This window comes from Balaenoptera musculus, chromosome 7 (assembly GCF_009873245.2).
Source record: "Balaenoptera musculus isolate JJ_BM4_2016_0621 chromosome 7, mBalMus1.pri.v3, whole genome shotgun sequence".
NCBI classification, from domain to species: domain Eukaryota; kingdom Metazoa; phylum Chordata; class Mammalia; order Artiodactyla; family Balaenopteridae; genus Balaenoptera; species Balaenoptera musculus.
Window position 1 is genome coordinate 55,411,614 of NC_045791.1, and position 23,127 is coordinate 55,434,740.

The window sequence follows — 23,127 nt, forward strand, 5'->3', positions numbered from 1 at the left end:
CCTCTGACCACAGTAAAACCATCAAATTCGTTTTTCATGAGAACATGTCTTAGTGATCACACTATTTTCGGATATGCAATCTGGAAGCTTTCCCAGGATTAGTTGAAAGACTGAAAGCAGGAAAAACATGACCTTGGGAAAAACCAAGCCACGAGGAAATAAAGATGTAGTCTGGGGTGGTGGTAATGAAAAGAATGAAAGAGGCTTGAGAGACATTACAAAAGGAGAACTGATGGGACTGGATTACTGATAAGGCAAGAAAAGGAAGGAGATAATGAAGGTATGTATTTGTTCATCCATTATAGTAAAGAAAAGGAATTGAGCTAGGGAGACTCTAACATCCTTATTAGTTCTAAAGTTCTACTGTTTCCTATCATTCTATTATCTGAAGATGAAAGGAAGAAATCTTTCAAGTGAGGGAAGTGGTTACAAGAAGATAATGAATTTGGTTTCAGGCCTAAAATCTAAAACCTCAAGAAACTTAGTCTCCTCTCTTGAAGAAGTTATCATCATCTTCTTTATCTGAGGTCCTGGAGATTAAGTCATTGATCTAAGAACAGCCAGCAAGTGAATGAGAGTCTAAGTGCTCACTGTCCTGTGAACTAACTGCTCATGAAGGTATCAGCACATGTAAGTAGAGATTTCTAGGAGACACCTAAAGAGAAAACAGAAGCTCAAGAGAGAAAGAACAGAGCCAAAGATGTGGTTTGGAGATACCTGTATGGAGTGGACAAGTAAGAGCAGCTGGCAGGGGGACAATGACTCTAGGAACAAAGTGTTTACGGAGATGAAGGACTTCATCAAAAAGTCATTCTTAGGGCTTCCCTGGTGGCGCAGTGGTTGAGAATATCTGCCTGCCAATGCAGGGGACACGGGTTCGAGCCCTGGTCTGGGAAGATCCCACATGCCGCGGAGCAACTGGGCCCGTGAGCCACAACTACTGAGCCTGCGCGTCTGGAGCCTGTGCTCCGCAACAAGAGAGGCCGCGATAGTGAGAGGCCCGCGCACCGCGATGAAGAGTGGCCCCCACTCTCCGCAACTGGAGAAAGCCCTCGCACAGAAACGAAGACCCAACACAGCCATAAAATAAAGAAATAAATAAATAAAATTTAAAAAAAAAGTCATTCTTAGATAAGCAATTACTGATGAATGCCATAAGGTAATAATTTAATTCCACTATCCTGTCTGCCAGTCATTCTGTGAGATGCTGACCTATATATACTGTTAACTGGAAATAGGAAGTGAAAAGCACACCTAAGATAACTTCTGTTAACGTTTTACTATATATGTATCACTTTTTCCTATGCATATATAAATCAGTTAAGAAAAATAGGGTCATACAATACACATTATTTTTCATATACGTGATTTTTAGTAACCTTTTTCATTTAATATATAACATTTTTATTCAGAAATATAGATCTGTGTCATAATTTTCAATACCTACTTAATATTCTCTATCAAAATTTTGAGGATGATCTCCCTTGAAAAATTTGGACTCTGGGCCATCCATAGAGTCTAATCAAAGATGAGTAAAGAAGAGGAAGATAAAATAGTACAAGTGTTTAGAGTGACTTAAATGTGTTGTTTGAATATGTCTAAAATGATTTCTAGTTTCTTTAATACTGCCTGTCCCCTTCCTGTCAGTACCAATTTCTCCTTAGAGATTCATATGATTCCAGAGAAGCTGATCTCACTCCGCCTTCAAAGGTGATGTAACTAACTAACCTATGCTAACCGATCAGTATGTTCGTTGGACTCAATCATTGAGTCAGGATGGGCAGTGGCACCAAGGTGGTTTGATAGAATGGCTCTCAGAACATTTGCTGAGAATGCTGACGTTCTTTCCTACTGCCAGGAAGATACTGACAGCCATCTAGGGACCACGAGAGGAACCAGTCTTAGAATGGTGCAGACACCAAGGAAAGCACAGCAGAGGGAAGGAAATAAACGGGTCCTTGATGACATATTGAGTTGTAGGATCAAGCTTCACCTGAAGCCAGTCAGCCTGTGGACTTCTCATTCATGTGAGCCAATCAATTTTCTTTATTGTTTAAACAAGTTTGAGTTGGGTTTTCTGTTACTTGAAATCAAATGTATAAAAAAAATTCTAGAAGAAAATGCCAATAGTAATTATCTTTGAGTGATAAAAATACACGACTTTTTTTTTTCTGTGTAGAAAAGTTCCCAAAATTTCTACCAAAAAATGTGTATGTATTTTATCAGGAAAAAGTCTGAAATAAGTCATAAAGTGTATATTTTGGCTATATGGAAATGTTGAATCATAATAGTAAATATTTTTCTAAAATTCACTGCTAAGTATTAAACCAGGTAGGTGTACAAAATCCACCTATAAAATAGAACAATTTAAGAGCACTGATACAGTGCAATATATGAACTTACACAAGGCTAAGGCCTTGTTTTTGTTAATCTGTGTATCCCTAGCATTTATAATAGTGCTTTCCGTGACATACAGTAGCTGTTTCATAAATGGTTTTTGAATGATTGAATAAAACATAACTGCCTACCAGCTATCCAAGATACCTTCTTTCTATTCAATGGGAATGATGGGGCTTGGGGCAGGCTGTTCCCAAATATGCCAAGGTGGCATATTGATTATTTTGATTTAAAGTTACTTGAGAAACAGCTCGTATAAGAACACTCTGACCTTCCTTTGTTCCCCTGAAAGCAGGAAACAAAGCTCCCATAGGAAGTTATCCTCCCTATGCCATGAGGATGAAGGGCATTGAGATAGGGAATTTGAGGCCGGGAAAGGTGTATAAGCAAACTTTGTTACTCCTTCATTAATTTGCTACCCCAAGCAAAAACCCCTTTGTTTTGTCAAATCTTCACAAATGTTTGATTCTTTTTCTAAAAAGGTATGTAAACAGCCTGCTTTGTTCTCTTCTTAGGTATGTATCAAATTAAATTTATTTGTTTTTCTCTTGTTTATCTTCCTTATGTTAATTTGATTGTTAGACCAGTCGAAGGAACCTAGAAGGGGAAAGGAAAAATTTTCTTCCCCCACAAGAAGCTATTTGATACAAGCAACTGTGGTATAGCTCTTTTATAGTGGCTGGATTTCTTAGTTTTTCCAGCTTTTCACTTGGCCCAGGTTTATAGCTTTATATAAACATTCTCTGAAACTATGGCTTCTGTTTGTTATTTTAAATGCTATAATTAATTTAATTTCTGATCTGTCAAGATAGAACCCTGAAAATTATCTTTTAATTTAATATTGTGTTTTTGTAAATACATAATAACTTTTTCCCCTTTTCAATTTGCTATTAAAATATTCTTACAGGGCTTCTGGGTTGGTGGGCACATGGAGGTGCCTGGAGAGTGGCTCATCCAGAGAGGGCTTGGAAGCTCCGAGCCCCTTCCCACATACTGTGCCCTATGCATCTCTTCCATCTGGATGTTCATCTGTATCCTTCATCATATCCTTTTATAATAAACTGGTAAAAATAAATATATATAGATTTTATATACACATGTAATATGTGTATTACATATATATTCTTACAAAAGCAGTGAGGGAAAATAGAATCTAAACATCTCACCTTGTTATTGATCTTATTGACTTCAGGTAAGACTCAAATGTAGTTACGTAGGCAAGGGCTTTTGTCTGGGCCAGCACTTAAGTTTTAAGCAGAAAAACAATGAAACCAGAATTAGATTATGAAACTGAAAGTTAAATCAATGATTTAGATAAGAAAGGGTGCAGAAACCATACAATAGCAACATGATGACTTTGGAGCCCATCCCATTTGTCTCAGGATTTAGCTTCTTGATACTTGTGGTTTTGTTTTGATTTTTTTTTTTTTTTTTTTTGTAAAGGGGTTAGAGATCAGGTAAATGGGAATGAAAAACAAACAAACAAAAAATACTCCTGTTTTTACTGTTACTCTGTTCATTTAAAAATGTGCTCATAGACAAATTTATGTAATAGGCAGTCACTCAACAAAGAATCTTATAAATGTGCAGAACATTTTGTAATTTGAATTATGTCTAAGATGAAACACTGTAGAACTAACAAATTTTGTGTGATATAAAGAGGAAGAGGCAAAAACCTCAGATTTAGTTTTCACTTTGGAGTAAGAAGTTCTTTAGCTGATTCTAGTTAAAACCTGGGTGGAACTTTTGAGTAAATAGCTAATTCAAGAAAAGGTTATCTATCATATCCTCAGCATAACAATTAAGCACAGACCTCAGAAGCACTCTTCCAGTAGAGTATGTGTTTCAGGAGTTCCACTGTCCTTCCCTCCTTGAAGGGGCAGGCACTCTATCTGTGTTGATTTCCATAGTATCCTCAGTACCTGGAACAGTGCTTGGCACATAGTAGGCACTTGGTAAATGTTTGTTAACCTACCAACTCTTGGAATGCCAGCTAAACATGTTTATGAAATTTCTGTATTTAGAGAACTTAGAACGGAAACACCTGCTCTTTCTTGTGCTGCTTCTTTCCACTATCAACAAAAGTAACTGAAGGAGAAGTATCAGAACTCAAGTCTCTGTGTAGCAGCAGAGGAACCAGATGGTTTTGTGACTGACAGTGGCTGGAAAAGCCAAATCATGAAGAATTATCATTGGTTGTGACATAGAATAAATGTGATAATGTCCCAAGAATCAATTCTACAAATATTTAAATGTCCCCAGAATTCCAAAAATTATTTAGACTTTCCTTTTACCTTAACTTCTATGCAAGCTTTCCCTAAGCCATTCCAAAAAGTTGAAACAGGAAAGAGAACTTAAGACTTCTGAACTACAAGAACATTACCCAGACTGGGTCAGAAAGAGTCCTGGGCACTAGGTTTGGAGACAGTTCTTCTTGGAGAATAAAACTGATAAAAGTAAGTTTCTCAGTGCAGTATTAATTGGCACCTAGGCTTCTATAGCCTATAGCTAATATCACTATTAACTATATCCTCAAGTCTGGCTTATTATTAGTTCCGATGGCCTAACTCAAGCCCTCTCCCATGGGTGTACATAAACATTTTGGAGACAAGATGTTTATAGTAATGCTAACATTTGATAAAATTCCTAGAAAAGTCCTAGAAATTTAATTTCATATGTTGCCTCAGTAACTGGTTAAGGATTTTGTTTCTTAACATAATAGTTTTTGTCAAATGAAGAACTACTATTAAAAGTTTGAGCCCAGAGGTATACATTTTATAAAACGTTACAATGAAACTCATGACTGACCTTTGAATGGTAGGAGTTTTAAGTATGCTGTTGAAAATCTGTAAAGGACAGTTAAGAAAATTATCAGACTGTAAGAGAAACATGTGAGCTCACCAAACAAGAGTTTTAGTGTAGACTTTGTCTTTTTAATTAATTAATTAATTTATTTATTTATTTTTGGCTGCATTGGGTCTTTGTTGCTACGCACAGGCTTTCTCTAGTTGCAGCGAGCAGGGGCTACTCTTCGTTGTGGTTCGCGGGCTTCTCATTGTGGTGGCTTCTCTTGTTGTGGAGCACGGGTTCTAGGTATGTGGGCTTCAGTAGTTGCGGCTGGTTGGCTCAGTCGTTGTGGCTCGCGGGCTCTAGAGCGCAGGCTCAGTAGTTGTGGTGCACGGGCTTAGTTGCTCCACGGCATGTGGGATATTCCCGGACCAGGGCTCGAACCTGTGTCCCCTGATTTGGCAGGCGGATTCTTAACCACTGCGCCACCAGGGAAGTCCCTAGACTTTGTCTTTATCAAATGAAGTTAAAGGAACAAGTTATAGTTAAAGTTTGAATGGAAGAGCCTTCCCTTGTTACACATCCGGTTGTTGCTCTTTGCATTCCTTTATTGAGCCTGCATCTTCATGAGCTTTTTAGCAGGTATATGTTGAACACTTCTGTTTCATGGTCAAGACAGGATCAGAGGCCATGGATACTGACAACTGATTTGTCTGTTTTCTTCTGTCTTTTTCCATGACTGTATCTACTGCCTCATCTTGATTTACAAGCAAAACCTAGAAAACCTACAAAAATAAGTGTTCTGTGGTTTATCTAGGAATAATACAGAAAATATTGCTGTTATTTTTGGTGAAGAAAATCAATCTTGTATAGTTTATTTCAACCTAAATAAAATGTGAATTTCGTTTAAAAAAAATGTTTAAGCCCAATATTTGCCATAGTGAATGTAATTGTTTATTTTAGAGCCAAAAGGAGACTATTCCTGAGGGCAATTGAAACAGTTTTTAGGAATCTTCAAACCCAGGCAGTGATCCCAGAGAAATTCAGAAGCATCTCCCTGAATCTTTCTTCTCAGCCACTTTAATCTCACTGATCCAACCATGTGTGTCAGAAATTAGAGTATGAAGGAAATGACCATTTTTCTTGTTTGTCCAAAATTCCTCTGCTAACTTTGGAAGGTGGTAAGCAGGAAAGGAGCATGACCTCTGTTACAGGGAGTTTAGCCTGTGTGAAGAGGTTGGAGAGGAAAAAGCCTTCATGACTTTTTGTAGTGGCTAGTTCAAAAAATGTAGAGGGTTCATGAAAGTAATTACGGAGTAACCTGAAGAAGAGAAATTTGTCTCCTCCAGTCTTGGAAAGGGAAATAAGAGAAGCTTTATATAAGTCCCTCTGAGGGGAGGCGACCAATGGGAAGCTGTTGCTAAGGAGCCAGCTGGTGCAGGGATTATGCTGTAGGTAATGTTCTATAAAAAGATAGAGGGCGGAGGTTAGAGTTTAGACATTTCCTCCAATTTGACAAGAGCTGTTCCATTGTTTCCTCTTTTAAGCCTCAGTCTTGATGTGCTTTCAAGCACTCTATCATTCTTTCTCTTTCTCAGCATGTTCTCATCTTCTCATTTCACTATTATTACAAGCATACTTTGGAGACATTGTGGGTTTGGTTCCAGGCCTCCACAATAAAGCGAATATTGCAATAGAGTAAGTCACATGAACTTTGGGGTTTCCTAGTGCCTATAAAAGTGATGTTTACACTATAGTCTATTAAGTGTGCAATGCATACAAATGTACATTATGTCTAAAAAACAATGTACATACCTTAATTAAAAAATACTTTATTGCTAAAAAATGCTAACCGTCACCTGACAACACAGGGTTTCCACAGACCTTCAATTTGTAAAAAACACAATTATCTGTGAAGTGCAATAAAGCCAAATGCAATAAAACGAGGTATGCCTGTACATGCTAGCGATTTGGTGCTAACAGGCTACCTGCTTGCTCCACACTTTATGTGTTCAGTATGATTTTCGTGCATAGGTTACTGATCAAGGACCTAGGAGAGTCATGTGAACAAACAGATGGAATAACATGGGGCAGGGATCATTCATAAGAATTGAGGTACAGAGGGGTAAAAAGTAGAATGATTAATCATAGTCAGGAGCCCAAAGGTCTGTCACAGTGCTCAATCAGCTTCACACTAGAATCACTTGGGGAATAAATTTTTTTAAGTTGAAGCATAATTGACCTACAACATTATATTAATTTTAGGTTTACAACATAATGATTTAACATTTGTATGCATTGCAAAATGATCACTTGGGGAATATAATTTTTAAAAATATAGATGCCAGGGTGCCTGTCAGACTTACTAAATCAACATCACTGGGATTGGGTCCAAAACCCGTATTTTTTTTTAAGATTCTGCAGATGATTCTAATGCAAATTTCTAAGTGAGAGCTACTCATTTAGGGAATAAACTAGAAATTATAAATCTGTTTCAAGGACAGGCAGGAATATTTGTCTCAGAGGAGGGCAGAAAAAATTTCCAGAGTCTTGGTACTTTATGGGGAGAAATGTGTTCTTATTATATGAAAAAGGGCACATTGAGTTGGTAACTTCCTTTGCAAATCCATCTCAATAGCGGTTTTCCCATCAGGACATATTTCTCACATGAGACCCATTTCTTTTTGATTTGTGGACAAAAGCAAAACAAAATAAAACTGACCACTGTCTTCGTTTCTCGTGTATGTACACCATGTCCTCGCTGTAGTGCCATTATCAAATTCCAGTCAGAATGTTCATGTTGGGGGTAAAACTAGGTCAAGTAATTTTCTGGCACATTCAGTAACTAAACCAGTACATTTACTGTATCGTGGATTATGTAGCAAAACCTCAGTGCAGTCATTTCACCATCTCTTAAAGCTTCAGTTTTTGAGAAACAATCATAATTCCTCTTATCTTTCTTCAGAGATGTTATTTTCTAAAATACGGCTTTTTACTAATCTTTTCTTTTGTAGTTTGTGCATTTGGTGTCTTATTTAAGAAATCCTCACCTGCATCAAGGTCATAATGATATTCACCTACATTTTCTTCTAAAAGTTAAATGTCTTTCAAAATTGTTATCTTTGTACCATTTTCCAAATTCTTATATGCTATTAGAGCCCCACTCTAGATTCAAAGTGTAGAAAGTTCCTGCCCAGCACAGAGAAGAATGCTTCTATAGCTCCTGCTACAGTCTAGATCCAAAAATCCTCAATGCAGAATAAAATAAAGTAGGAATGTACAGAGATAAAAATCTATCAAATGTGGTAAAAAGAAGATAGAGTAGTATCAGCTAACGGAAATATAAATTATCTTAAAGTCAATGTATATTTCCCCTAGAGATACTGAAGAGATGAGACCTTAAGCCTTGAGAAGAGTGAGCAAATGCAGGACGTGTGGACTAATGACTGGTAATCATGCTGTGGTTACACTCATTGCATGTTTGTCAGATGTCTAGCAGGGGAATACTTATGTGTTTGCCAAATGTCTAGCAGGGATATACTTATGTTTGTGAAATGTCTAGCAGGGATATACTCATGTTTGTCAAATGTCTAGCAGGGCCTTTAAGATGTCCTTGAGTTAAAAGTCACTGTACAGCTCCATGTCAGCTCTAATGAAAAACCAACTACTTCGAAGAAAGTAATCTTTTGATAAAATTCCTAGAAGACAACCCATATCTGAACCCCTGCTCTGGCATTTCATACCCAACTACTCCCTCAGGTTCTTGGCTCAGTTTTGGAACTGGCTGTTGGATTTGGGGCTCCAGCTCTTGCACTGCTTTATAAATGTCTGTTGTCTACTGTCTTCCACCTGCCTCCAGGATTGTGTCAGATATCCAGTTGGGCCCACCTGTGATTGACTTGGCTCAGTTGTATACTCTGCTCTATCTAATCAGAGTCATAGGGCCTCTGTGTAGGATCCTTAATGTCATCTCAAGCTGATGAGAATAAGCTTCTGGCCCCAACTTTCCACCTGTTACATAGTGGGGACTATGATTTGCGTTAACAAAGCCAAACCTTTAGGATACTCTCCATATACTCAGATGATCTAATTGACAGTTGTCCCAACAAAGGAGGCATCTCTACTGATAAAAAAATAGTCCATTTTCAAAGGTGTGACTTGTGTTAGGCTACCCTGTGCAGAATAGCACCACCCTTTGTGGGAGGGCCTGTTTCCCTCTTATCAAGTGAGTTTGATAGTTGGGTGGGCCCAAGGGGCGATTCTGCTGCTCACCAATAGCAGCTTTCCCTTCTCTCCACTGTAAGAAGTGTTACTGCTGTCCCTGCAACCTTGCCTAGGATTGGATGGGCCTCCGGATGTGAGGGGGAACTGACAGGGTTGATTCAGTTGCCTTGGCCGGCTAGGCAGGTGGCCCTTTCCTTCCTCACTGCTTTGTGTGCTTTCCCCCAGTCTGCCTCTCAGTAAAAAGGCACAGCCTGATATTTTTTCATTTCTGCCACTTCCAAATTCCCTCTGCCTTGGTGAGTCCAAAAATCTGAGGCCCTGTCATCTTGGATCCCCTCCAAATACCCTTCTCTCCTACAGTCATTGCCTTTGGGCTCTTATCTGTGCCATGATGTGGAGCCCTGGTTAGCATTCGACACTGAAGCAGGCCACAAGGATCTTGTGTGTCTCCAAAGTCCCTGTAGCAGCCTAGGGCCCTGCTTAGCCTCACTTCAAGAATTGTAGGCCTGGGTTCCCTTGCACTTTCTTCACAGTCCCAGGTGCGCTATGACAATTCCCAGTGTCCCCTCTCTGCTGATAAACCTCAACCTGACCAACCCTTGAGTTACAGCGTTTCTGTCAGCTCCATGAAGAATTCCGGTCAATTAGAGTTTACAGCTCTGTCCTGGGCATACGGACTAGATCACTTAGGAGTGGCACCATCACGCCCTGGGTACATCCTCAGTAGTGTTCCCCATCCTGTGCCAGGAGTCAGCATGTGCCCGTGGCCCAGGGGAAGCTTAGTGTGAGTGGACCTTCTGCCTCCCTTGCAGTCCCCAGCTCTAGTAGAGAGGCATTCAGTGAGGCTTCCTAGCTGATGTTCCTATTGTGAGGAAGCTGGCCTTTGCGTAGCCCTTTATGCGCGCTTCAGAACCACTGAACCTTTGTAGGCTTTTCGGGTCCTACTCCACCTGGGGAAATATGCATATTATGCATGTTGTATAAGTTTCCTATTGTTGCTGTAACAAATTACCACAAACACAGTGGCTTAAAACAACACAGACTTATTATAGTTCTGGAGATCAGAAGTCCAGAATCCTCCTCACAGGGCTAAAGTCAGGGTTTCTTCCGGAGGCTCTAGGGAAGAATCTGTGTCCTTGCCTTTCCCAGCTCCTAGAGGCCACCTCGGCTTGTGAACCCCTTGCTCCATACTCAAAACCAGCAATGTTGCATCTCCCTGACCCTCCTTCTGTAGTCACATCTCCCTCTGACCACAGTTTTAAGGACTCATATGATTAGATTGAGTCCACCTGGGTAATCCAGAATAATCTCCCCTTCTCAAGGTCCTTTTCTTAATCGCACATTTGCTTTGTGTAATTTTTCCAAGTCCCTTTGGTCGTGTAAGATAGCATGTTCACAGGGTCTGGGGGTTAGGACAGGGACATCTCTGGAGGGCCACTTTCGGCTACCACACAAATTTTCATAGGAACACCAACAAACCAGATTATTCACAGACTAAATTAATTCTATCCTGTAAGAGCCTAATTGCCCCTAGTGTATGTCTTCCTGACAGATTATAAACCCCTGTTTTTGGTTCCTAGCACTTAGCTCAGTTCCCTGAATACTGTAAGTAGTCAATGGAGCTTCGTTTATAAGAATAAGGTTGCCCAGTCTTGGGGTAGGGGGCACAAGTCTGTCTCTGTGTGTGTTGGGGACAGCAGAGGTTCATGGTAGCAGACATGATAATATGGGCTGCAGTCAGTTGTCAGAGTTATCATTGGACAAACTGGTCTGATTGGGCGTGACGTCTGGTAGAGGATACAGTGAACCAACGTGCCAAAATGCTGAGTGAGAGCAATTGTGCTGCTGAAGCCAACTTGTAGAGTGAGACCGCCACGCTGGTCAAACTTCTAGTCACAGGGAGCTGTTCTTTTCCTCAAAGAACGCAGTTTTCCTTCCCTAGCCACAACTATTGGTATTGTCATCTGAGGAAAAAACCAAGCTCTCTTGCTGGAGCAGGATGTCAGCCTGTGTGCACGGGGCCTGGGTCCCTCCTCCCCTTGATCACGCACCTGGGGTTGGACTACATGTCAAGATGTGCTTGCATTTTTGTCTTATTTCCCCTCCCTCAACCATGCTTTTCTTTGTTTGCTTTTAGTGATGTTGAAGGCTATAAGTATTTCTAGTAACACAGAGGATCCTGATCCACAAAGAATGTTTCATATAAACTGCAGTTTGAGGTCAATAGGGACAAAATATCCAAAAATAGTGGAATGGCCAGACAGAGCAAAACATGACATTTTCTTTTTTCTTTTCTCCCCAAATCACAACCTTTTCTTTTTCTTTTCTGATTATAATAACGGACAGTATGCATGCACACTTTAAAAAATGTACCAAAATGTATGTAGTAGAAAACAAAAAGTATTCAGTAATGACAACAGAAATAATCTCAGTTAACATATGCAGAAATATGTATACATATATATATATACACACTCAAAAGCACATATATGTTTATTAAAATGCAAACATTTTATAATCTCTTTTTTTTTACTCAATATATTGAGAATATTTTTCCATTTCAACTCACACATCCTTTTTTTAAACTGGGTTATAGTATTCTATATATGTGTGTCATAGTTCATTTACTTAATTCTCTAATGGGAATTTCAGTAAATTTCATGAATATTTGCTTTATTTTTTTAGTAGTCACCATTAAATTATTAACACATGTATTTAAAGTTAACAAACAACCAAAAAAAAAAAATACCCAAGGTCTGAAATTAATCTCTGGCCCCTTCCTAGACAAGAAAAGAAATTTAAAACACTTCACTATTGAACACAGCTCGCCTCCCCTATCACCCTACCATCTTCCTTATTAGTATTGCTCAGAATTTTAATTTTGCCTCTTTGAAAAACCACAGAATAATTCAATTCACTAAAGTTTAGAAAACGTATTACCCATTCATTATTACTAATTTCTGTGCTCACTAGTCTTTCCTGAATCTGACTCCTCCCCACCTGGGCTCTGGAAGTGGCAGGGATGTACAGAAGCTCCAAAGCCAGACTGCCTCCATCAGACCGTCAGCTCTCCCACTTGAAAGCTGCATGGCTTTGGATAAGTGACTTAACTTTTCCGTGCTTCAGTTTTCTCGTCTATAAAATCAGGGTAATTATAGTAACTACCTCATCAAATTGCTGTGAGAAATAAATTAATACCTTTGAACAGTACCTTTGCACTAGTAAGTTGTCAATAAATATTTGCTACAATTATTATATTCCTATAGTAGGTTCTTTCCACTGAGGGTCTTTCAGTTACATACATATGTTTTCACGTTACTAATTAGCATCCTTTCCTTTCAGCTTGAAGAACTCCTTTCAGCATATCTTATAACACATGGTGATGAACTCCCTCAGCTTTTGTTTGTTTGGGAAAGTCTATCTCTCCTTTGTTCCTGAAAGACAACTTTGCTGGGTAAAGTATTCTTGGTTGGCAGATTTTCTAGTTCTTATACTCTGAATATATCATCCCACTCTCTCCTGGCCTGCAAGTTTTCTGCTGAGAAATCTGTTGGTCATGGACTTTTGCAGGTTCCCTTCATATGTGAAGAAGTTTTTTCTCTTGCTGCTTTTAAAATTCTCTCTTTGTGTTTGATTTTATATAGTTTTATTATAATGTACCTTGGAGAAAATCGTTTGGGGTTGAAATTTTGGGATGACCTATTAGCTTCATGAATTTGGACGTCCAGACATCTCCTCAGATTTGGGAAGTTCTCAGTCACTGTTTCTTTTTATCTTTTTTAACTTTTTAATTTTTAAAAAATTTTTGGCTGCGTTGGGTCTTTGTTGCTTCGCGCAGGCTTTCTCCTAGATGCAGCGAGCGGGGGCTACTCTTTGTTGTGGTGTGTGGGCTTCTCATTTCAGGGGCTTCTCTTGTTGTGGAGCACGGGCTCTAGGCGCACGGGCTTCAGTGGTTGCGGTGCATGGGCTCAGTAGTTGTGGCTCGTGGGCTCTAGAGCTCAGGCTCAGTAGTTGTGGTGCACGGGCCTAGTTGCTCCACGGCATGTGGGATCTTCCCAGACCAGGGCTCGAACCCGTGTCCCCTGCATTGGCAGGGGGATTCTTAACCACTGCACCACCATGGAAGCCCAGTCACTATTTCTTTAAATAAGCTTTCTTCTCCTTCCTCCCTTTCTCCTCATTCTGGGACTCCAATTATGTGTAGATTGTTTCTTTTAATGGTATCTCATAATTCACATAGACTGTCTTTCTTCTTTTCATTCTTTTTTCTTTTTGCTCCTCTGACTGGATGATTTCAAATGACCTGCCCTTTAGTTAACCAATTCTTTCTTTTGCTTGATTGAGTCTATTTCAACTCAGTTGAAACTGTTGAATTCTTCAGGCAGTGTATTCTTCAACTCTAAGATTTCTGTCTTTCTTTTCTTTATGGTTTCTATTTCTTTGTTGAACTCATTTTCTTCCTGCATTATATTCCTAAATTTATTTAATTGTCTATCTGTTTTCTTTTAGTTCACTAAATTTCTTTAAGAGGATTATTGTGAATTCTTTGTCAGACAGTTCATAGATCTCCATTTCTTTAAGGTCAGTCACTGGAGTTTTAATAGCTTCCTTTGGTGGAGTCGTGTTTCTTTGATTATTCATGATCCCTCTGGCCTTGCGTTGGTACCTGTGCATTTGAGGAAGTAGTCACCTCTTCCAGTCTTTACAGACTGACTTTGACAGGCAAAGCCTGTCAGCCTATCCAGAGACTCTGGGTGGATCGTCTGGTGTGTCTATGGGCAGGCTTGCTGCTGGATTCCTTGGGCAGGCAGGTCTGGTACCTGGGTCAGTAGGTAGAAAGGCTTGGTGTTTGGGTAAGAGGGGATCAGCTTGGTGTCTGGGTCCATGGTGGCTCACTGGGGCAGGCCTGGTGCTTGAGTCTGCACTGATGGGCCTGGGACCTGGGTCTATATGGGCAGACCTGGATCTTGGGTCCACAGGAGCCAACCAGGTGCCAAGGACCAGTGGGTGGGCCCATCATCTGAATCTGTATGGGGCTTATCTGGTACTGGGATGGACTGGGAGCCTGATTTCACAGGAACTGGCCTGGAGGCTGGGGCCACAGGGCCAGCCTGGCACTAGGGCATGCCTGGAGTCTGGGGCTATAGGAGGCATCCTGTCACCTGGGGCCTCAAGGGCCAGCCTAGAGGTTGTGTCTGTGGGTCCAGACTGGTTCTGGTGCGGACTGCAAGCCTGGGTCCATGGGAGCCAGCCTTGAGGGTAGGGCCTCAGGGGCTGGCCTAGTGATGGGGTGGGCTAGAAGCCTGGGTCTGTAGCAGCCTATCTGGAGTCTATATCCACGGGGGCCAGCATGGCACTGAGGTGGGACGGGGGCCTGGGGTTATAGGAGCTGGCCTGGTGCTGGGTTGGGTCAAAAGCCTGGTCTTTGGTAGTCGGCCTGGTGCTGGGCCCAGCCAGGAGCCTAGGTTGGTGGGGGCCCACTTGGAGCCTGGGTTTGTGGGGGGCGGGGGAAGAAGGGAGGTGTTTTATAGTCCTATGATTAGGTCTCAGTCTTTTAGTGAGACTGTGCCTCTGGACTGTGAACTTCACATGTGCTTCTCAGTCCCCCCACCAATACCCTGAGATGGAACAGGATGGCTAGAGGGGGCTTGAACTGGGTATTTCCCTTCCCTAGGCCAGTTAGGCTCTGATAAAACCCCACCAGGTTAGGCTCTGGTTAAATAGTTTCTCCTGAAGGCAGACCTTGTTAAGAACTGAATGTTCTGGTTTATTTCAAAATAGTTCCTGCAGAATAGTTCTGCCAGAAGAATGGTGGGGAAGCAGGTTGTGGTGGGATTTTTCTTCAGTGTTTACTGTGAGAACCTGGTGGAGATCCAGAAGGTAAAACTCACAAATATGTGGAAGCCCCCAATGACTGGGGCCCCCTTGAGTTTTCAGAGTTCTCCACACTGAGCCTCCAGCAATTTGTAAATCATAGTTCAGATTTCCCTACCTCGGTGCTGGTTCCCACAGAGGTTGCTGCTCCAGTAAGCTGTGATTCTCAGTACTTGCCTGTTGGTCTCTCCAATTTTGGGAGCAGCATTTTGCCCTGTGACTTCACTTCTTTTTTGGGTCTAAGAAGATGTGTTGATTTTTGCCTTTTACCTATTGTTAGGTTGGAGTGGCAACTTCCAAGCTTCTTATGTGCTGGACTAGAAACCAAAAGTCTCTTTTTACCTTTTCATCACTGAAATATGAAAAGGCTTAGTGATTTTGTATGAATCATTGCTGGGCCTCTTTCTTCCAGCAGTTCTTATCTGTTTCCCTTGTTTACCCTATTATTTTACTGAGGCTCCCAGAAGTTATATGTCAGTGGACTTCATGTTCTATTGACAGAATGTCCCCTGGCCAAAATATATGAAGACGTGAGTAACTGGAATGGCTTGATCAGTCCTACCCTTTCTAATAAGGTTTTCCCAATCTGTCATCCAGTGAGCCTACCCACTTCCTTTTGGTTCTTAATGACCCCTCTTACATTCCAAAAAATAACCCAACAGTTCTCACTAGTTTATCTTATTTTCACAGATGTTTATTATTTTTTCTTTTTACCATACTTAATGGTTTTACACACTGCTTTATGGAACCTGGTTGTACGTTTTGTGATGAGTACTTTATATATTTTAAATACTTATGACTTTACATCTTTTGTTGCTAGCGGATATCAACTGTTGGACTGTGATTGGGCTGAATCCTCAAATAAATGTCTCTTTCATCTTCAACCTTCCAGTTCTCTTGTGTTTTACATCTGTTTCCTTGGGAGTGGGCTCAAACTTTCATTCCCTATATTCCTTAAATTTTTCCCCTTAGCCTTTTATTGAGTGTAAGAATTCTGGTTGTATTGATACAGATTTGCCTCACACATCAATTCTCTCTTTCCAATGACTCTTCTTCTCACTGCTGCCTTGTGCCTTATCACTGCAGACCTAGTCTCCCACCTGGTCTAACTCTTTTCAGTGTCTCCCCATTCCATATTATTTTTCTAAGACAGTGGAATACTTTTAATCTCAAGTACCTCAAAACTCAACTCAGACAATTTTTAGGCAATGAATGTGGTTTACTGGCTAATAGAACTAAAAAGTCCAAGGTAGGATAGTCTTCAGGGTTGGTTTGATTTAATATTTCAACCATGTCCTCAAAGACCTGGGTTCTTTACCTTTCTCTGCTCTGCCTTCAGTCTTGTCAGCCTCATTCCAAACCTGGCTTCTCTCCGAGTGGCAAAATGAATCCAGAAATTCAAATTTCATATCCATATATCACTCTGCCCAGAAAGGGAAGAAGTATCCCTTATGGTGGCTCTTCCAGAGAACTGAAAAAGCTTCTTTCCTAGAAGCCCATTACTCTAAAGGATACATTATGTGTTACTGGACAAAATTAGTCCAGATGCCCTTCCTGTACTGACACGTGTGCCTGAGAAATGGCATGCTGTGTGGCTTAGCTGCGGCTTATATGATCCAATCATTGTAGAAAGAGGAATGGTATGAGCTGGTGAATTTAGACCAATCTGAGACCACTCCTCTAGTGCTGGGAGTCCAGTCAGCTTCTTGATAAACATGAGAGAGAAGCTGACATCTGACTGAAAGTCTGGAAATTCTGAGGAAGGAGGAATAGGGAAATGGACGTTGAGTAAGAAATGCCCGGAACCTTTACATGGTTACTTCAAAAATTGATAAAACACCACTTTTCTTTTATTGTTCTGCTGCTCGAGTCCAAGAACAAAATCTGTCCTGCCACCTGTTTTTGTAAGATTTTACTAAAACACAGCTGCACTCATTTAAAAAGTGTTGTCTATGGCTGCTTTCACTCCACAGTGGAGAGTTGAGTAGTTGTGACAGAGACCCTACGACCTGCAAAACCTAAAGCATTTATTATTTGGCCCTTTCAGAAAGTTTGCTGAGCCTTGGCCTGAGAGATTAACTCTAAACTCATCCTGGATCTCAAAGTGTCCTATCATCTATTATCACTCTACTGATCTTATTTAATTGGCATTATCCACTGTATACAACCTCTCTAATCCAATCAGATTAGTTTATTCACCTACCCCAAATAGCGCATGTTCATTCTTCACTTTTCTCTTTTGTTCCTGGCTTATCCAACTTGGAATGTTCTCCTTCAGTCTTATGTATCATTGAAGGCCCATCTCAAGTTCATGAAGTTTTCTTTGTTAGCTTTACCCACACTGGAGCCTTCTTTCCTACATTTATTGCCCCTATCACACTACGAAGCATTTTGAGTCTGTATATGTTTTATAAATATATCAGATGAATACACATCTGTCCAATTAAAAGCAAAACTCCTGGATATTAGAGTCTTGGTAAAATAATATTTTTTTGTGTCTTTTATAGAAATTCAAGCCATACTGGACCAAGAGAAGGCACTTAACTAATACATACTAGTCCTGTCAAACTCCGCCTCACACATACCCAGAATTAGTCCACTTCTCTGCACCCCTCTCCCACCCTAATCTGAGTTCCACCTCCTCTCATCTGGCCTAATGCTACAGTCTCCCAAGTGCCCCCTGCTCCTTCTAGCCTGTACAGTCTTCTCCCCCCATAGCAAACGGACTGACTGTAAATATTTAAATCAGATGATGTTATTCTCCTACTTAAAATCCTCCACTTCCATGACATATCTAGAAGAGAAGTTGTGATCTGTTTCTGCCTACAGCTGCCCTTTCATCTCCTTTCGCTTGTCGGTGGTCACTCAGCTCTAGGTTCTCTCAGTCCTTTCTGCCTGGAATACTCCCCTCCGGGTCATGAACATCTGGCTCTTCATAATTGAGGTCTCAGCTCTCTCCTCCTTGCCTGATCACCCAGTCTGTACTGACTCCTCACTTCCTGTATATCACTCTATATCACAGCATCCAGCTTCACTTTCTTCATTGTCCTGATCTTGATAAAATTTGTCTTGTTTACTGGTTTAACTGTTTCCCCTATAAATGCAGCTCCATGAGCTTGCCTAATTTGTTCACTGCTAATTTGTTCATGGCTATATTTCCAACCCCTAGAATAGTGCCTGGTGCATAAGAGGTATTCAGTAGCTTTTTGTGGAAAAAATAAACAAAACGATTCATAGATTTATTTTCTTTTGAAATAGGAAAAAAGGACTTTTGTTCACTCTCATTAAAATGCATTTACTAAGCACCTACTTTCATGGTGCTTAGTAAATGCATTTTACCACTTAGGGTTTTGCAAAAACTTAGGGGCTATGTTAGTTTCCTAGGGATGCCGTAACAAATTACCACAAACTGAATGGCTTAAATAACTTTATTCTCTCGCCATTCAGGAGGCCAGAAGTGTTGGCAGGGTTCATTCCTTCTGGAGGCTCTGAGGGAGAATCCATCCCATGCCTCTTTCCTAGCTTCTGGTGGTTGCGGCAATCCTTGGCATCCTGTGACTGGTAGGCACATCACTCCAATCTCTCCTTCCATCTTCGCATCATGTTTTCTCTGTGTGTCTCTCTGTGTCCTCTTCTGTCTCTTATCAGGACACTCTCATTGGATTTAGGGCTCACTCTAATACAGTAAGATCTCATCTTGATCCTTAACTAATTATATCTGCAGTTGCCCTATTTCCAAGTAAGATCACATTCTGAGGTTCTGCAAGGACATGAATTTGGAGTGGGGGGGACACTATTCAACCCATTACAGGGGTCTACAATATGACACAGAAATTAACAATCTACTCTTCCTGTAGTTTAGTGCACCTAGGTTGTTTTTTGAGTGGCCAGCAATCATTTCCCTTCCCAGGAACACCCCAATTTCTTATTGGGGAATTACTTCTCTCCTTTTGTGGACAATCTTGGTAGGGATGTAAATCAATATTTCTCATCCCAGGGTAACCAAGGAGCCACATGTGACCCAAGGGAAGGCACCTGGACTCCTGGGATTTTTATTTTTCCAAATTTATGTTTCTTTATATTTTGGCAACCTTTCAAGACAGAGCCTTTACTCCATACTAAATTTCCCATGATTGTAGCACTAGAAATCTGTGAATTCACAGAACACATTAAACAATCTAGACTCTTAGAACTTTTAACCTTGGGTTAGGGACATACAAGGATGGGAAATAAAGTGTGAGTATACATTGGAGCAGCAGCACCTTGACAAGATCTGTAAGTTGTTTTTGCTGCCTGGACTCCAGGAGCCTGTCCTCATTCCTGTCTTGTGTCCAGGTCTGGCCCTCTAGCCCCCTGTCCATCCCATGAGTTCCTGGCTAGTACTCTGTTAAAGTCCCTTTTTGCTTGTTAGCCAGAATCCATTCCTATCATTTGCAACCAAAGAAACTCGACTGTTACACTGAGATCCAGATTTGTTCAGTACTGGTGCAGTTTTGCATATTTAGCTCTGAATTCTGACATGCTGAGTTTACTACTACATGAGATACTACCTTCAAAATGTCAATTTCATCTCAAACCTACAAATCAGTGCAATTACAAGACAGCATATTAGCATTATTATTAATTTATTTATAACCCGTCTTGTTCCAAAAGGATTGCATTGTGTTAAATCATCCTACAAAGCAAGGAAAAGTACATTTAAAATGAGAAATGAAAATGAGGCAAGGGAAGAATAGGATAGAAAAGTGAGATGGGGCCGTGAGTGAACCTAATCCGTAAAATGGTTACTGAGAAGACCTAGACAGTAGGTAGAGAAAAGATGCAATACCGTGAGAGGGTCTACAGGCTACTGTTTTTGCTGTGGTACTGAGCAACAGTATTTTCTATTATTTATATTATTCTTGAAATAATTATTCTATTATTTATATTATTCTTGCAATAATACCTTCTCAACCCACATTTCTGTTAAAAAAACTTGAAATCTCTTTATAGTAAAGTGGGACCATGAGATAATTAAGCAACTTGCCAAATAGGAACTGCCAAATACCAGAAAAGACAATGAATTTGCTTAAAGTCATTATGTTATCAGTTTAAAGATGGTAAAAAAAAAAAAAAAGTCCTAAAACATCAGCTTTAAATTTATTATTTTTTTGGTTAATATTACTCAAAAAACCTTTAATCTATAGTGCCTTATTTTAAATTGGTGATAATTTATTTTGCTTTACATAATAGATGGATCTTGGAAAACTTAATTTATAATCTTTTGTTACAGATGAAAATATTTTAAACACAATAGAGAAACTGACTGTTTGAAAGAACACCTGTAGTCAATCTTTCTGCAAATCAGATATTACCCCCTTGTTTATTATTTTAGTGATGTGGGGTTTTCACGTACTATAGAAATGCTGGTTCCCCTCTTGCAGTTTTTATAAAGGAAGCAAAGCCTAGATTTTAAATGCAAACGCTGCATAAAGATATTGCTCATACACAGTAACACAGTAAACACAATCATAAGATACTGATCTTCATTATTATAATGAAGATTTTCCCATTTTAATATTTATTGCATTTTTTTTTCCTACCAAACCTTTTCCAAAAAGGATCTGAGGCAACTATTGAATACTTCACAAGTGCCACCTAGTGCTTTCTTTGAAAGTAACATTTTTATTTTATTTATTTATTTATTTATTTATTTATTTATTTATTTTTAAAATATTTATTTACTTATTTATTTGGTTGCACCAGGTCTTGGTTGCGGCAGGCAGGGTCCTTAGTTGTGGCTTTCGAACTCTTAGTTGTGGCATGCATGTGGGATCTAGTTCCCTGACCAGCGAGCGAACCCGGGCCCCCTGCGTTGGGAGCACAGAGTCCCCCAGGGAAGTCCCAACATTTTTATTTTTTATAAATTTATTTATTTATTTGTTTATTTTTGGCTGTGTTGGGTCTTTGTTGCTGTGCACGGGCTCTCTGTAGTTGCGGTGAGCGGGGGCTACTCTTCATTGCTGTACACGGGTTTCTAATTGTCGTGGCTTCTCTTGTTGCAGAGCACGGGCTGTAGGCGCACGAGCTTCAGTAGTTGTGGCACACGGGCTCAGTAGTTGTGGCGCACGGGCTTAGTTGCTCCACGGCATGTGGGATCTTCCCCGGCCAGGGATCAAACCCGTGTCTCCTGCATTGGCAGGCAGATTCTTAACCACTGCACCACCAGGGAAGCCTGGAAAGTAACATTTTTTTTAATCTTCAGAAACCAGAACGAAACAAGATGTGAAAGACCCATACTCCCAGGGCAGAGCCTGTTTAAATAGCTCTGCTTCCTAAAAAAGAGTCTGTTTTCAGTCAAAAAAGGATTTGAAAGAAGAATTTGGAAGTAAGTTTGACTGTAGTCAGATCTTCCAATACTGGTTGGTTTTATTTCTACATAAGTACAGGTTTCCCCTCTCTCTGAAAGTAGAGTGTTCCTGTGAAACCTTTTATAAGCCAAAATGACGTAAAGCAAAGAAGCAGTTACCTTAGGACACATCTTGCTAAAGGATGCACAGAATAAATCGAGATAAAGCACAAGTGCTCATAGACACAGCTCAAAGCTGTGGAGGCTTGATGCTGAGATGCTGAGTGTATGTAGTTACCGGGGAAGGAGGTGGGCAGCGCTACTGTACCGCTCAGGGTGCGCGCTGCCTCTATAATAGCTCGCTGCAAAACAAGCACGGAACACTATTTTCCCTTTTTTCCCTTGTTTTGTAGAAGTGAAAATCTTTTTCAGATTTCTTTTAATAAGTGAAAACAGGTACTTATGTAGGTCTTTCGTAAAAGGGAAGTGGCATAGAGCAAAGTTTGGAAAAGCAGGGGATCCCTGTATAGATGGAGTTAAGTAAAGGGTACTAAAGAAAGGAAAAATGAAGGTATTTCACTACAGAAGTAACAGCAATATTTTCAAAAGTACTTTCTTCGAACTCCCCATAGGAGCTGATATCTCTCAGAAGCTCTAATTCTACCATCATTATTTTACGCCCCAAGTCACTCCTCCTCCCCACTGTCTTTAAGGCACTGAAACATCATTGTTACCATCATCACCACCATCATCATCACCACCTACAGTCGCACAATCACAAGTACCAGCCGAGTGACTCTTGTTGTAGGACCCAGTGCTCCCGTCAAGGAAACAAACACAGGCTTCAGTCTCTACAATCAAGGAGCTTAATGTCAACTTGGAGAGAGGAATAGAAGGAGGAGGAGGAGGAGGAGGAGAAGTATGAGCATAATAGGAAAACAGCGATACTAGATAAAAGCCATCACCGCTTTCCCAGTTCACAGACCAGAAATCATTGGAACTATCCCCACCCTTGACCCACTCCTGGTACCAGAGTCCTGTAGTCCTTGTCGGAAATGCCTTTCTGGTTGTTCTCTTTTCCTCCTCTATTGTCCATTTATTCCTCCACTTCATGCCTGGAAAATTGCAACAGACTTATCCTTTGGCTCTCTGCTTCTCCTCCTGCCAGCTAACATCACTGCAGTGCTGCCTTTAACTTTTCATTCTCTTCCTCAAGAACCAGTATGGCTCTCTGTGCTTATCAGACCGTGGACACAAATCTCTGAGTCCAGCTTTGAAGGCCTTCTGTAATTTACATGGACTTTGTCCATTCAATTTTATGGGCCACTGCACTCCAACACTAAATTTTTATCCCCAAGGGGTAGTTCTCTCTTTACTTTGAAACCAAGGGCCACACTATGCTTTCATTTCCTTTTTTAAATTGTGTGGGTTTTTTTTTTTCTGGTATTTCTACTTTTTTTTTTTTTTTTGGTCTTTTGTGCCATTTGCTTACTTTCAACTTTTCCCAATTATTTCAT